The sequence below is a fragment of the Physeter macrocephalus genome, chromosome 13 (assembly GCF_002837175.3).
Source record: "Physeter macrocephalus isolate SW-GA chromosome 13, ASM283717v5, whole genome shotgun sequence".
NCBI lineage: Eukaryota > Metazoa > Chordata > Mammalia > Artiodactyla > Physeteridae > Physeter > Physeter macrocephalus.
The window spans coordinates 37106897-37119030 of NC_041226.1; positions in this window are offsets into that span (position 1 = coordinate 37106897).

Sequence of the window (12134 nt, forward strand, 5' to 3'; positions counted from 1 at the left end):
ATGCAACATTACTCCTCAGAAATGACAGTATATGTGCTTCAAGGAACAGAGCAATACAGAGTGCCTGCAATCCATGACTGGAATCGAAGGTAACCTCAGCATAGGTTTTTGATTGAAGCCAGAAAGTGGGAAACTATTTCAGGAAGGAGGGTCCAGGGATCAGACTTAATAAAATACTAAATATGAAGTTTTAAACATTACTAAATATTTAAATGAGTAAAGTTAATAAATAACACAAACAAAACCGAAACATCAAAAAGGCTTTTAAACTGCAATTAACTTAAAAGGAGGAAGAAGGACAAAAATGCAATTATAACACATTCCCAAAGGTATAGTCATATGTAGGTAATTTTAATTAAAATCTGACAAAACAATATTGACAAAATGCAGAAGAGGTCTTATTGGTGAGAGAGGGAATTAAGGGAAAAATATGAATGAGTTGATCCCTCAGTAGGAAGTCAATAATAGGGTCTAAAATGAATATTAAATAATACTCTGCACATATTCAAAACACAGAGATAATTATTTTAAAGTAAGAATATCTGAACAGCAGGGTTGGGATGAGGATGGCAGTTGGGAGCGTGTTCATTGCAAATATTTTGGTACTGTTAAACCCAGTGTTTGTTTGCAAGATGTATTATCTTCACCTTTGTTTCAGACAGCACAGAACTGCCACAAATACAACATTAAAGGAACATTTTAGTCTAGCAAAATAAAGCAATCTCTTTCCTTTTTCTTTCTGTTTCTCTTTTTCTCTCTCTTCACATACATAGCACATGTGTATAACTGTATGTATATATTTTTTGTAGTCCAGTGGTTCAAATGTCATTAGATATGAGATTCCTATTTGTCTCCTTTAGTGCTTTTGGTTTTGAAATTCATTTTACATGGTTTATTTCTACTCCTGCTTACCATTTATTTACTTTTCACAACATTTCTTTCCCATTTTTTTCTTCTACATTTCTTTGTCCTTTTGTATTTGATGTATCGTTGGTAATGTGCCAAATTTTGCTCTGTAACCACTTTGAGATACTTCAATTTTGTCTTTTATGAAGGAGATTTAAATCATTTCCATTTACAGTGATAAATAATCTATTTGGTTTTATTTATTTTATTTATTTTTGGTTTACTATTAATTATTCATTGTTATATTTTTTTTTTACTCTTTCACCATGATTTTGTGTTGATCAAGTTTCTTTTGATTCCCTCTCCCCTATTAATTTCAACTTACTAGCTGTCTGAAACACTTTCAAATCACTTTGGCATCTTTTCTCTTTGCCCTGACAAAGCTGGAACCTTGGGTCTCCCAGCCAACCTTCTGAAAGTCTCTAGCACTCTTCTTAAGCTTCATAATTACACACCTTGTAAAAGACTGAGCCAAAATTCAAATGCAGGCACTCTGATTCCAGAACTCGATATTAATAATCACAATTCTAAAGCTATACATTTTGTTAATTTTGTATATTTTTTTCCATTTTTGTTCCACAAATGGTGACATACACCTCAGTACATAAATTCATTTACTCATTATATACTCATTTAAATAAAAACTACAGTTATGTCTTGTGATATTTTCCATAGTAGTACTTAATACAAAAGTACAAAATATACTTGCCATAGTTTACTTAAACATTCATCTGTTGATAAATATGTAGATTAATTCTAATCTTTTACCAATTCAAAGAACTCCACAAGGATTATTTATCTTTCTTACATAAGTGTAATTGTTACTGCAAGATAAATTCAAGTAAATTAACTTTTTGGATCAGCAAGTATTTATTTATTTACTTTTATTTATTTTCTCCAGCTTTATTGAGATATATTTCACATATAACATTGTGTAAGTTTAAGGTGTACTGCATGATGATTTGATATGCATATGTATTCTGAAACTATTACCATAATAATTTTAATATTGACACAAAATTAATAGTCAATCAGGAAAGAAATGGAAATTTTTACTTAAGTCAACATGAGAAAGCTCTGAGAACTGTTCCACCTGTTAGAGGTCAAGGCAGAATTATATCAATATAAGTTTTTGAGACAAATGGTTATACATCAAAGTAGCATATTGACAGTTAATATAGTCCAACAAGGTGAAGAGTGGTTTATTGAGAAAGGAATGTTTTCTCCCAAGGAGTTACTTTTGTGGTGTCAGGAGGAAATTATTTTAAATTTTTATCTTTTTCGTGAGTAGGCATTTCTGTGTCTTCTAAGGGAGCTGGCTAATGTATAATGCAGGTGCACAATGCACACTAAGGGGGAAAGGTTAGTTGCTCAAACAGGCAGAGAGAAAATTTTATGTCTAAAAAAATTTTATTGTCCTGCCTTAATAATTTTATTCCATCATTGATTACATTCATAACCTCATATAGTTACTATTTCTTGTGTCTGATGAGAACATCTGAGATCTACTCCCTTAACTTTCAAGTATTCAATACATAACTGTTAACATATAAGTCAACTTGCTCTACATTAGGTCTTCAGAACCTATTCATCTTATAACTGGAAGTTTGTATCATTTGACAACCATCACTCATTTCTCCCACCCACCCCAATGCTAATCACCAATCTACTCTCAGTTTCTATGAGTTCAGCGTTTTTAAATTTCATAAATAAGATCATATAATACTTGTTTTTCTCTGTCTGACTTAACATAATTCCCTCAAGGTCCATGCATGTTGTTGTAAATGGTAGGATTTCCTTCTTTCTCATAGCTGAAAAGTATTCCATTATAACCATATATTCATGGATACAATGGAATCATTTCTATTATATTCATCCATTGACACTTTGGTTTCCATGTCTTTGTTGTTGCAAATAATGCTGCAATGAACTTGGGGGTTCAGGTATTTCTTTGAGATCCTGCTTTCATTTCCTTTGGAAATATACCCAGAAGTGTGGTTGCTGGACCTTATAGGAGTTTTATTTTAAATTTTTTTGGGGAAATCTCCAGTGTTTTCCACAGTGGCTGTACTAATATACACTACCACCAATAGTGCACAAGTGTTCCCTTTTCTTCTCATCTTTGACAGCACTTATCATTTTTTGAAACAATAGTCATTCTAACAGTTGAATACACTATTATGATTATTTTTTTATTCATAAATTGTGTTTTATTATTATTTAATATACATTTTTGTCCTGAATTATAATGTAACTTTTAATACTATCTTTAACTGACATAATGTAATGTCTTGGGTATTTTTTAAAATAACCTGCTCATTTCTTTGTTTCCAAACTCTTCTTTTCCCTTACAGAGCTTCTTTAAGCAGAATACAGCTGGGCAATTAATTATAAATAATCTGACTGTTAAACTATGTAAAAAAATCTACCCCATTTACAGTGAAGTTAGTAATGTACTAGAGTGTATGCCACTTATTTTGTTTCATATTAACTACCCTATATATTTTACATAATTGCTTTTTTTTGAGAAAGCTAGAGACAACTATAACAAGCATTTTGGATTCCTCACAGATATGGAAAAATATAGTTAAAACTACATTTATATTTCTAAGTTTAGTCTAAAAATCAAAATTTATACATTATCATTCCCTTAGTGGCTACTTATTTATTTATTTATTTATTTTTAACATCTTTATTGGAATATAATTGCTCCACAATTGTGTGTTAGCTTCTGCTTTATAACAAAGTGAATCAGCTATACATATACACATATCCCCATATCTCCTCCAACTTGCATCTCCCTCCCACCCTCCCCATCCCACCCCTCTAGGTGGTCACAAAGCACTGAGATGATCTCCCTGAGCTATGCAGTTTCTTCCCACTAGCTATCTATTTTATATTTGGTAGCGTATATATGTCCATGCCACTCTCTCACTTTGTCCCAGCTTACCATTCTCGCTCCCCGTGTTCTCAAGTCCATTCTCTACCTCTGCGTCTTTATTCCTGTCCTGCCCCTAGGTTCTTCAGAACCTTTTATTTTTTTTTAGATTCCATATATATGTGTTAGCACACAGTATTTGTTTTTCTCTCTCTGACTTCCTTCACTCAGTATGACTGTCTCTAGGTCCATCCACTTCACTACAAATAACTCAATTTCATTTGTTTTTATGGCTGAGTAATATTCCATTGTATATATGTGCCACATTTTCTTTATCCATTCATCTGTCGATGGACACGTAGGTTGCTTCCATGTCCAGGTTATTGTAAATAGAGCTGCAATGAACATTGTAGTACATGGCTCTTTTTGAATTATGGTTTTCTCAGGGTATATGCCCAGTAGTGGGACTGCTGTGTCATATGGTAATTCTATTTTTAGTTTTATAAAGACCCTCCATACTGTTCTCCAGAATGGCTGTATCAATTTACATTCCCACCAACAGTGCAGAAGGGTTCCTTTTTCTCCACAACCACTCCAGCATTTATTGTTTGTAGATTTTTGATGATGGCCATTCTAAATGGTGTGAGGTGTTACCTCATTGTAGTTTTGATTTGCATTTCTCTAATGATCAGTGATGTTGAGCCTCCTTTCATGTGTTTGTTGGCAAACTGGATATCTTCTTTAGAGAAATGTCTATGTAGGTTTCCTGCCCATTTTTTGGATTGGGTTGTTTGTTTTTTTGATATTGAGCTGCATGAGCTGCTTGTAAATTTTGGAGATTAATCCTTTGTCAGTTGCTTCACTTGCAAATATTTTCTCCCATTCTGTGGGTTGCCTTTTCGTCTTCTTTAAGGTTTCCTTTACTGTGCAAAAGCTTTTAAGTTTCGTTAGGTCCCATTTGTTTATTTTTGTTTTTATTTCCATTTCTTTAGGAGGTGAATCAAAAAGGATCTTGCTGTGATTTATATCATAGAGTGCTCTGCCTATGTTTTCCTCTAAGAGTTTTATACTGGCTGGACTTACATTTTGTTCTTTAATCCATTTTGAGTTTATTTTTGTGTATGGTACTAGGGATTGTTCTAATTTCATTCTTTTACATGTAGCTGTCCAGTTTTCCCAGCACCACTTATTGAAGAGTCTGTCTTTTCTCCGTTGTATATTCTTGCCTCCTTTATCAAAAATAAGGTGACCATATGTATGTGGGTTTATCTCTGGGCTTTGTATCCTGTTCCATTGATCTATTTCTGTTCTTGTGCCAGTACCATACTGTCTTGATTATTTTAGCTTTGTAGTATAGTCTGAAGTCTGGGAACCTGATTTCTCCAGATCCAATTTTCTTTCTCAAGATTGCTTTGGCTATTCAGGGTCTTTTGTGTCTCCATACAAATTGTGAAATTTTTTGTTCTAATTCTGTGAAAAATGCCATTGGTAGTTTGATAGGGATTGCAATGAATCTGTAGATTGCTTTGGGTAGTATAGTCATTTTCACAATGTTGATTATTCCAGTCCAACAACATGGTATATCTCTCCATCTGTTTGTATCATCTTTAATTTCTTTCATCAATGTGTTAGAGTTCCCTCATACAGGTCTTTTGTGTCCTTAGCAAAGTTTATTCCTAGGCATTTTCTTCTTTTTTTTGCAATGGTAAGTGGGAGTGATTCCTTAATTATTCTTTCAGATTTTTTATCATTAGTGTATAGGAATGCAAGAGATTTCTGTGCATTAATTTTGTATCTTGTTACTTTACCAAATTCATTGATTAGATTTAGTAGTTTTCTGGTAGCATATTTATGATTATCTACATACAATATCAAGTCATCTGGAGACAGTGACAGTTCATTTCTTCTTTCCTGGTTTGGATTCTTTTAATTTTTTTTTCTTCTCTGTTTACTGTGGCTAAAATTTCCAAATCTAATTTGAATAATAGTGGTGAGAATGGACAACCTTGTCTTATTCCTGATCTTAGAGGAATGGTTTCTTTTTTTTACATTTGAGAATGATGTTGGCTCTGAGTTTGTCATATATGGCATTTATTACGTTGAGGTAAGTTCCCTCTATGCCTACTTTTTCGAGGATTTTTATCATAAATGGGTGTTGAATATTGTTGAAAGATTTTTCTGCATCTATTCAGCTGATCTTATGGTTTTTATCCCTCAATTTGTTAATATGGTGAATCACATAGATTGATTTGTGTATACTGAAGAATCCTAGCATTCCTGGGATAAACCTCACTTGACCATGGTGCATGATCCTTTTAATGTGCTGTTGGTTTCTGTATGCTAGTATTTTGTTGAGGATTTTTGCATCATTGTTCATCAGTGATATTAGCCTGTAGTTTTCTTTTTTGTGCTGTCTTTATTTGGTTTTGGTATCAGGGTGATGGTGGCCTCATAGAATGAGTTTGGAATGGTTCCTCTCTCTGCTATATTTTGGAAGAATTTGAGAAGGATAGGTGTTAACTCTTCTCTAAATATTTGATAGAATTTGCCTGTGAAGCCATTTGGTCCTGGGCTTTTGTTTGTTGTAGGATTTTTAATCATAGTTTCAATTTCAGTGCTTGTGATTGGCCTCTTTATATTTTCTATATCTTCCTGGTCAGTCTTGGAAGGTTGTGCTTTTCTAAGAATTTGTCCATTTCTTCCAAGTTGTCCATTTTATTGGCATATAGTTGCTTGTAGTAATCTCTCATGATCCTTTGTATTTCTGCAGTGTCAATTTTTATGTCTCCTTTTCCATTTCTCATTCTATTGATTTGAGTCTTCTCCCTTTTTTTCTTGAGGATTCTGGCTAATGGTTTATCCAGGCTTTAGCTTTATTGATCTTTGCTATTGTTTACATCATTTATTTTTCATTTATTTCTGATCTGATCTTTATGATTTCTTTCTTTCTGCTAACTTTGGCGTATTTTTGTTCTTATTTCTCTAATTGCTTTAGGTGTAATGTTAAGTTGTTTATTTGAGATATTTCTTTTTTCTTGAGATAGGATTGTATTGCTATAAACTTCTCTCTTAGGACTGCTTTTGCTGCATCCCATATGTTTTGGTTCATCGTGTTTTCATTGTCATTTGTTTCTAGGTATTTTTGATTTCCTCTTTGATTTCTTCAGTGATCTTTTAGTTATTAAGTACTGTATTTTTTACTCTCTATGTGTTTGTATTTTTTAAAGATTTTTTTCTGGTAATTGATATCTAGTCTCATAGCTTTGTGGTTGGAAAAGATACTTCATACAATTTCAATTTTCTTAAATTTACCAAGGCTTGATTTGTGACCCAAGATATGATGTATCCTGGAGAATGTTCCATGAACACTTGAGAAGAAAGTGTATGCTGTTTTTTTTAATGGAGTGTTCTAGAAATATCAATCAAGTCCATCTTGTTTAATGTATCATTTAAAGCTTGTGTTTCTTTATTTATTTTCATTTTGGTTGATCTTTCCATTGGTGAAAGTGGGGTGTTAAAGTCCCCTACAATGCATGTGATACTGTTGATTTCTCCTTTTATGGCTGTTAGTATTTGCCTTATGTATTGAGGTACTCCTATTTGGGGTGCATAAATATTTACAATTGGATTGATCTTGGATTGATCCCTTGATCATTATGTAGTGTCCTTCTTTGTCTCTTGTAATAGTCTTTGTTTTAAAGTCCCTTTTGTCTGATATGAGAATTTCTACTCCAGCTTTCTTTGATTTCCATTTGCATAGAATTTCTTTTTCCATCCCCTCACTTTCAGTCTGTCTGTGTCCCTAGGTCTGAAGTGGGTCTCTTGTAGACAGCATATATATGGGTCTTGTTTTTGTATCCATTCAGCCAGTCTATGTCTTTTGGTTTGAACATTTAAGCCATTTACATTTAAGGTAGTTATCGATTGGTATGTTCCTATTACAATTTTTTAAATTGTTTTGGGTTTGTTATTGTAGGTCCTTTCCTTCTCTTTTGTTTTCTGCTGAGAGAATTTCCTTTAGCATTTTTTGTAAAGCTTGTTTGGTGGTGCTGAATTCTCTTAGCTTTTGCTTGTCTGTAAAGGTTTTAATTTCTCTGTGAAATATGAATGAGATCCTTGATAGGTAGAGTAATCTTGGTTGTAGGTTTTTCCCTTTCATCACTTTAAATATGTCCTGCCACCCCCTTCTGGCTTTCAGAGTTTCTCCTGAAAGATCAGTTGTTAACCTTATGGGGATTCCCATATGTTATTCCCAAATAACATATGTTGCATGTTATTTGTTGTTTTTACCTTGCTGCTTTAATATTTTTTCTTGGTATTTAATTTTAGATAGTTTGATTAATATGTGTCTTGGCATGTTTCTCCTTGGATTTATCCTGTATTGGACTCTGTGATTCTTGGACTTTTTTCACTGTTTCCTTTCCATTATGAGGGAAGTTTTCATCTATAATCTCTTCAAATATTTTCTCAGTCCCTGTCTTTTTCTCTTCTTCTTCTTAGACCCCTATTATTCGAATATTGGTGCATTTAATTTTGTTCCCAAAGTCTATGAAGCTGTCCTCAATTCTTTCCATTCTTTTTTTTATTCTGCTCTGCGGTAGTTATTTCCACTCTTATATTCCAGGTCACTTATCCCTTCTTCTGCCTCTGTTATTCTGCTATTGATTCCTTCTAGATAATTTTTAATTTCATTTATTGTGTTCTTGCTCATTGTTCGTTTGCTCTTTAGTTCTTCTAGGTACTTCTTAAACTTTTCTTCTATCTCCTCAATTCTATTTCAAGATTTTGGATCATCATTATTATCATTACCCTGAACTATCTTTCAGGTAGACTGCCTATTTCCTCTTCATTTCTTTGGTCTGGTGTGTTTTTACCTTGCTGTTTCATCTGCTGTGTGTTTTCTTGTCTTATCATTTGGCTTAACTTACTGTGTTTGGGGTCTCCTTTTCACAGGTTGCACGTTCATAGTTCCCATTGTTTTTTGTTGCTTCACCCAGTGGGTAAGGTTGGTTCAGAGTGTTGTGTAGGCTTCCTGGTGGAGGGGACTGGTGACTTTGTTCTGCTGGATGATGCTGGATCTTGTCTTTCTGGTGGGCAGGACCACATCCAGTGCTGTGCTTTGTGTGGTCTGCTACCTTGTTATTATTTTAGGCATCCTCTCTGCTAATGGGTGGGCTTGTGTTTGTGTCTTTCTAGTTGCATAGCATGAGGTGTTCAGCACTGGAGCTTGCTGCTCGTTGAGTGGAACTTGGTCTTAGTGTTGAGATGGAGATCTCTGGGACAGCTTTCACCATTTGATATTACATGAAGCCAGGAGATCTCTGGTGGACCAATGTCCTGAACTCAGCTCTCCCACCTCAGAGGCACAGACCTGACACCTGGCTAGAACACCAAGACCATTTGAGCCACATTTCTGAGAAGAAATGAAAAAAGAAAGAAAGAAAGAAAGAAAGAAAGAAAGAATGAAAGAAAGAAAGAAAGAAAGGAAGGAAGAAAGAAAGGAAGGAAGCCAGAAAGAAGGAAAGAAAGAGAGAGAAATAAAGAAACAAAGAAAAAGAAAGAAAGGAAAAGAAAGAAAGAAAGAAGAAAGAAAATAAAGTAATTAAAACAAAAAAAGAAATTATTAAAATAAAAAAATTAAAAAGTAGTAAAAAAAGGAAAAAAAAAGATAGAAAGAAGAGAGCAACCAAATCAAAAAACAAATCCACCAATGATAGCAAGTGCTAAAACTATACTAATAAAAACAAGCACAAAGAAAATAACAAAATAAAATGGAGCAACACAACCCTAGGACAAATGGTAACAGCAAAGCTATACAGAGAAAATCACACAAAGAAGCATTCACAAACACACTAGGAAAAACAGAAAAAGGAAATATATGTATATATATATGTATATATATATGTATATATATATATATGTATATATATATGTATATATATATATAAAGAAGGAAACGAGCAACTAAATCAATAAACAAAGCTACCAATGATAATAAACTCTGAATACTAAACTAATATAAACATAAAACCAGAAACAAATTAGATGCAGAAAGCAAACCGCAAGTCTACAGTTGATCCCAAAGTCCACCACCTTAACTTTCTGATGATTTATTATCTATTCAAGTATTCCAGAGTTGCAGCGTACATCAAGTTGATTGTGGTAATTTAATCTGCTGCTCTTGAGGCTGCTAGGAGAAATTCCCCTTTGTCTTCTTTGTTCGCATAGTTCCTGAGGTTCAGCTTTGTATTTGGCCCCACCTCTGTGTGCAGGTCGCCTGAGGTCATCTGTTCTTCGCTCAGATAGGAAGACAGGATGGGGTTAAAGTAGCAGGTGATTAGGGAGCTTGGGCTCACTCAGGCTGGGGGGAGGGAGGTGTATGGAATGAAGGGTGAGCTTGCGGTTGCAGAGGCCGTCATGACATTGCAACAGCCTGAGGCATGCTGTGTGTTCTCCTGGGGAATTTGTCCCTGGATTACTGGACCCTGGCAGTTGCAGGCTGCACAGGCTCCTGGGAGGGGAACTGTGGATACTGACCTGTGCTTGCACACAGGCTTTTTGGTGGCTGCAGCAGCAGCCTTAGCATTTCATGCCCGTCTCTCATGTCTGAGCTGTTAGCTGCAGCTCACGCCCATCTCTGGACCTCATTTAGGCAGTGCTCTGAATCTCCTCTCCTCGTGCACCCTGAAACAATGGTCTCTTGCCTCTTAGGCGTTCCAGACTTTTTCCTGGACTCCCTCCTGGCTACCTGAGGTGCACTAGCCCCCTTCAGGCTGTGTTCACGGGGCCAACCCCAGTCCTCTCCCTGGGATATGACTTCCGAAGCTGAAGCCTCAGCTCCCAGCTCCCACCTGCCCTGGTGGGTGAGCAGACAAGCCTCTCAGTCTGGTGAGTGCTGGTCAGCACCTATCCTCTGTGTGGGAATCTCTCCACTTTGCCCTCTGCACCCCTATTGCTGCACTCTCCTCCGTGGCTGTGAAGGTTCCCTCCTGTCACCCCCCCGTCTCCACCAGCAAAGGGGCTTCCTAGTGTGGGGAAGCTTTTCCTCCTTCACGGCTCCCTCCCAGAGGTGCAGGTCCCATCCCTTTCTTTTGTCTCTGTTTTTCTCTTTTTTCTTTTGCCCTACCCAGGTACGTGGGGAGTTTCTTGCCTTTTGGGAAGTCTGAGGTCTCTGCTAGCATTCAGTAGTTGTTCTGTAGGAGTTGTTCCACATGTAGATATATTTCTGATGTATTTGTGGGGAGGAAGGTTATCTCCACATCTTACTCCTCCACCATCTTAAAGGTCCTCTATCCATGTTTTTTTAATTCACTCTGTTTTTTCTTCAATTTTATAGTTACTGAAGGAGTTTCTAAAATTAGTCTTCAATAGGAAATATTTTATTTTTCTCTATGCCTTTATCTTGCTTATTATCTCAGTTGTTTTTTTTTAACCCATTCAACTTCATATCAAAAGTCTTTACTCTTTGCATTAACTACTGATTATAATTTTCAGAACCACATATGCTTGAATACTTTTATATTTTACAATATCTTCTTATTCTTCTAAGTCTTCATAATTAAGGTGTTTTTTCTTGCTTTGTGCTATGTTTGGGAGGCCAAATTGTTTTTCCTGTTTATTCACAAACAAGAACTTTCCTTAAAAACTTAAACAATTATTTGTCTTTACAGAGAAAGCTAGCTATCATTGATCCTACACTTTTTAAAACATTTTACATACATGTTTTATTTATTTTTTTATTAAATGTAGTTGATTTGCAATGTTGTGATAGTTTCAGATGTATAGCAAAGTGATTCTGTTATGCATATATATATATGCTTTTTCATTATAGTTTATTACAAGATATTGAATATAGTTCCTTCTGCTATACAGCAGGTCCTTATTTTTTGCCTATTTTATATATAATAGTGTGTATATGTTAATCCCAAACTCCTAATTTATCCCTCCCCCCCTTTATCCTTTGGTACCAAAAGTTTTTTTCTATGTCTGTGAGTCTACTTCTCTTTTGTAAATAAGTTAATTTGTTTCATTTTTTAAGATTCCACATATAGGTAATGCCATATGATATTTGTCTTTTCTGTCTGAATACTTCATCCTAGGTCTGTCCATGTTGCTGCAAATGGCATTATTTTATTCTTTTTTATGGCTGAGTAATATTCCATATATATACACACACACATACATATATATTTATATATGTATATACATACCACAGCTTCTTTATCCATTCATCTGTCAGTGGACATTTAGGTTTTTTCCATGTCTTGGTTATTGTAAATAGTAATGTTATGAACATTGGGATGTATGTATCTTTTTGAATTAGAGTTTTCATCTTTCCTGGATAAATGCC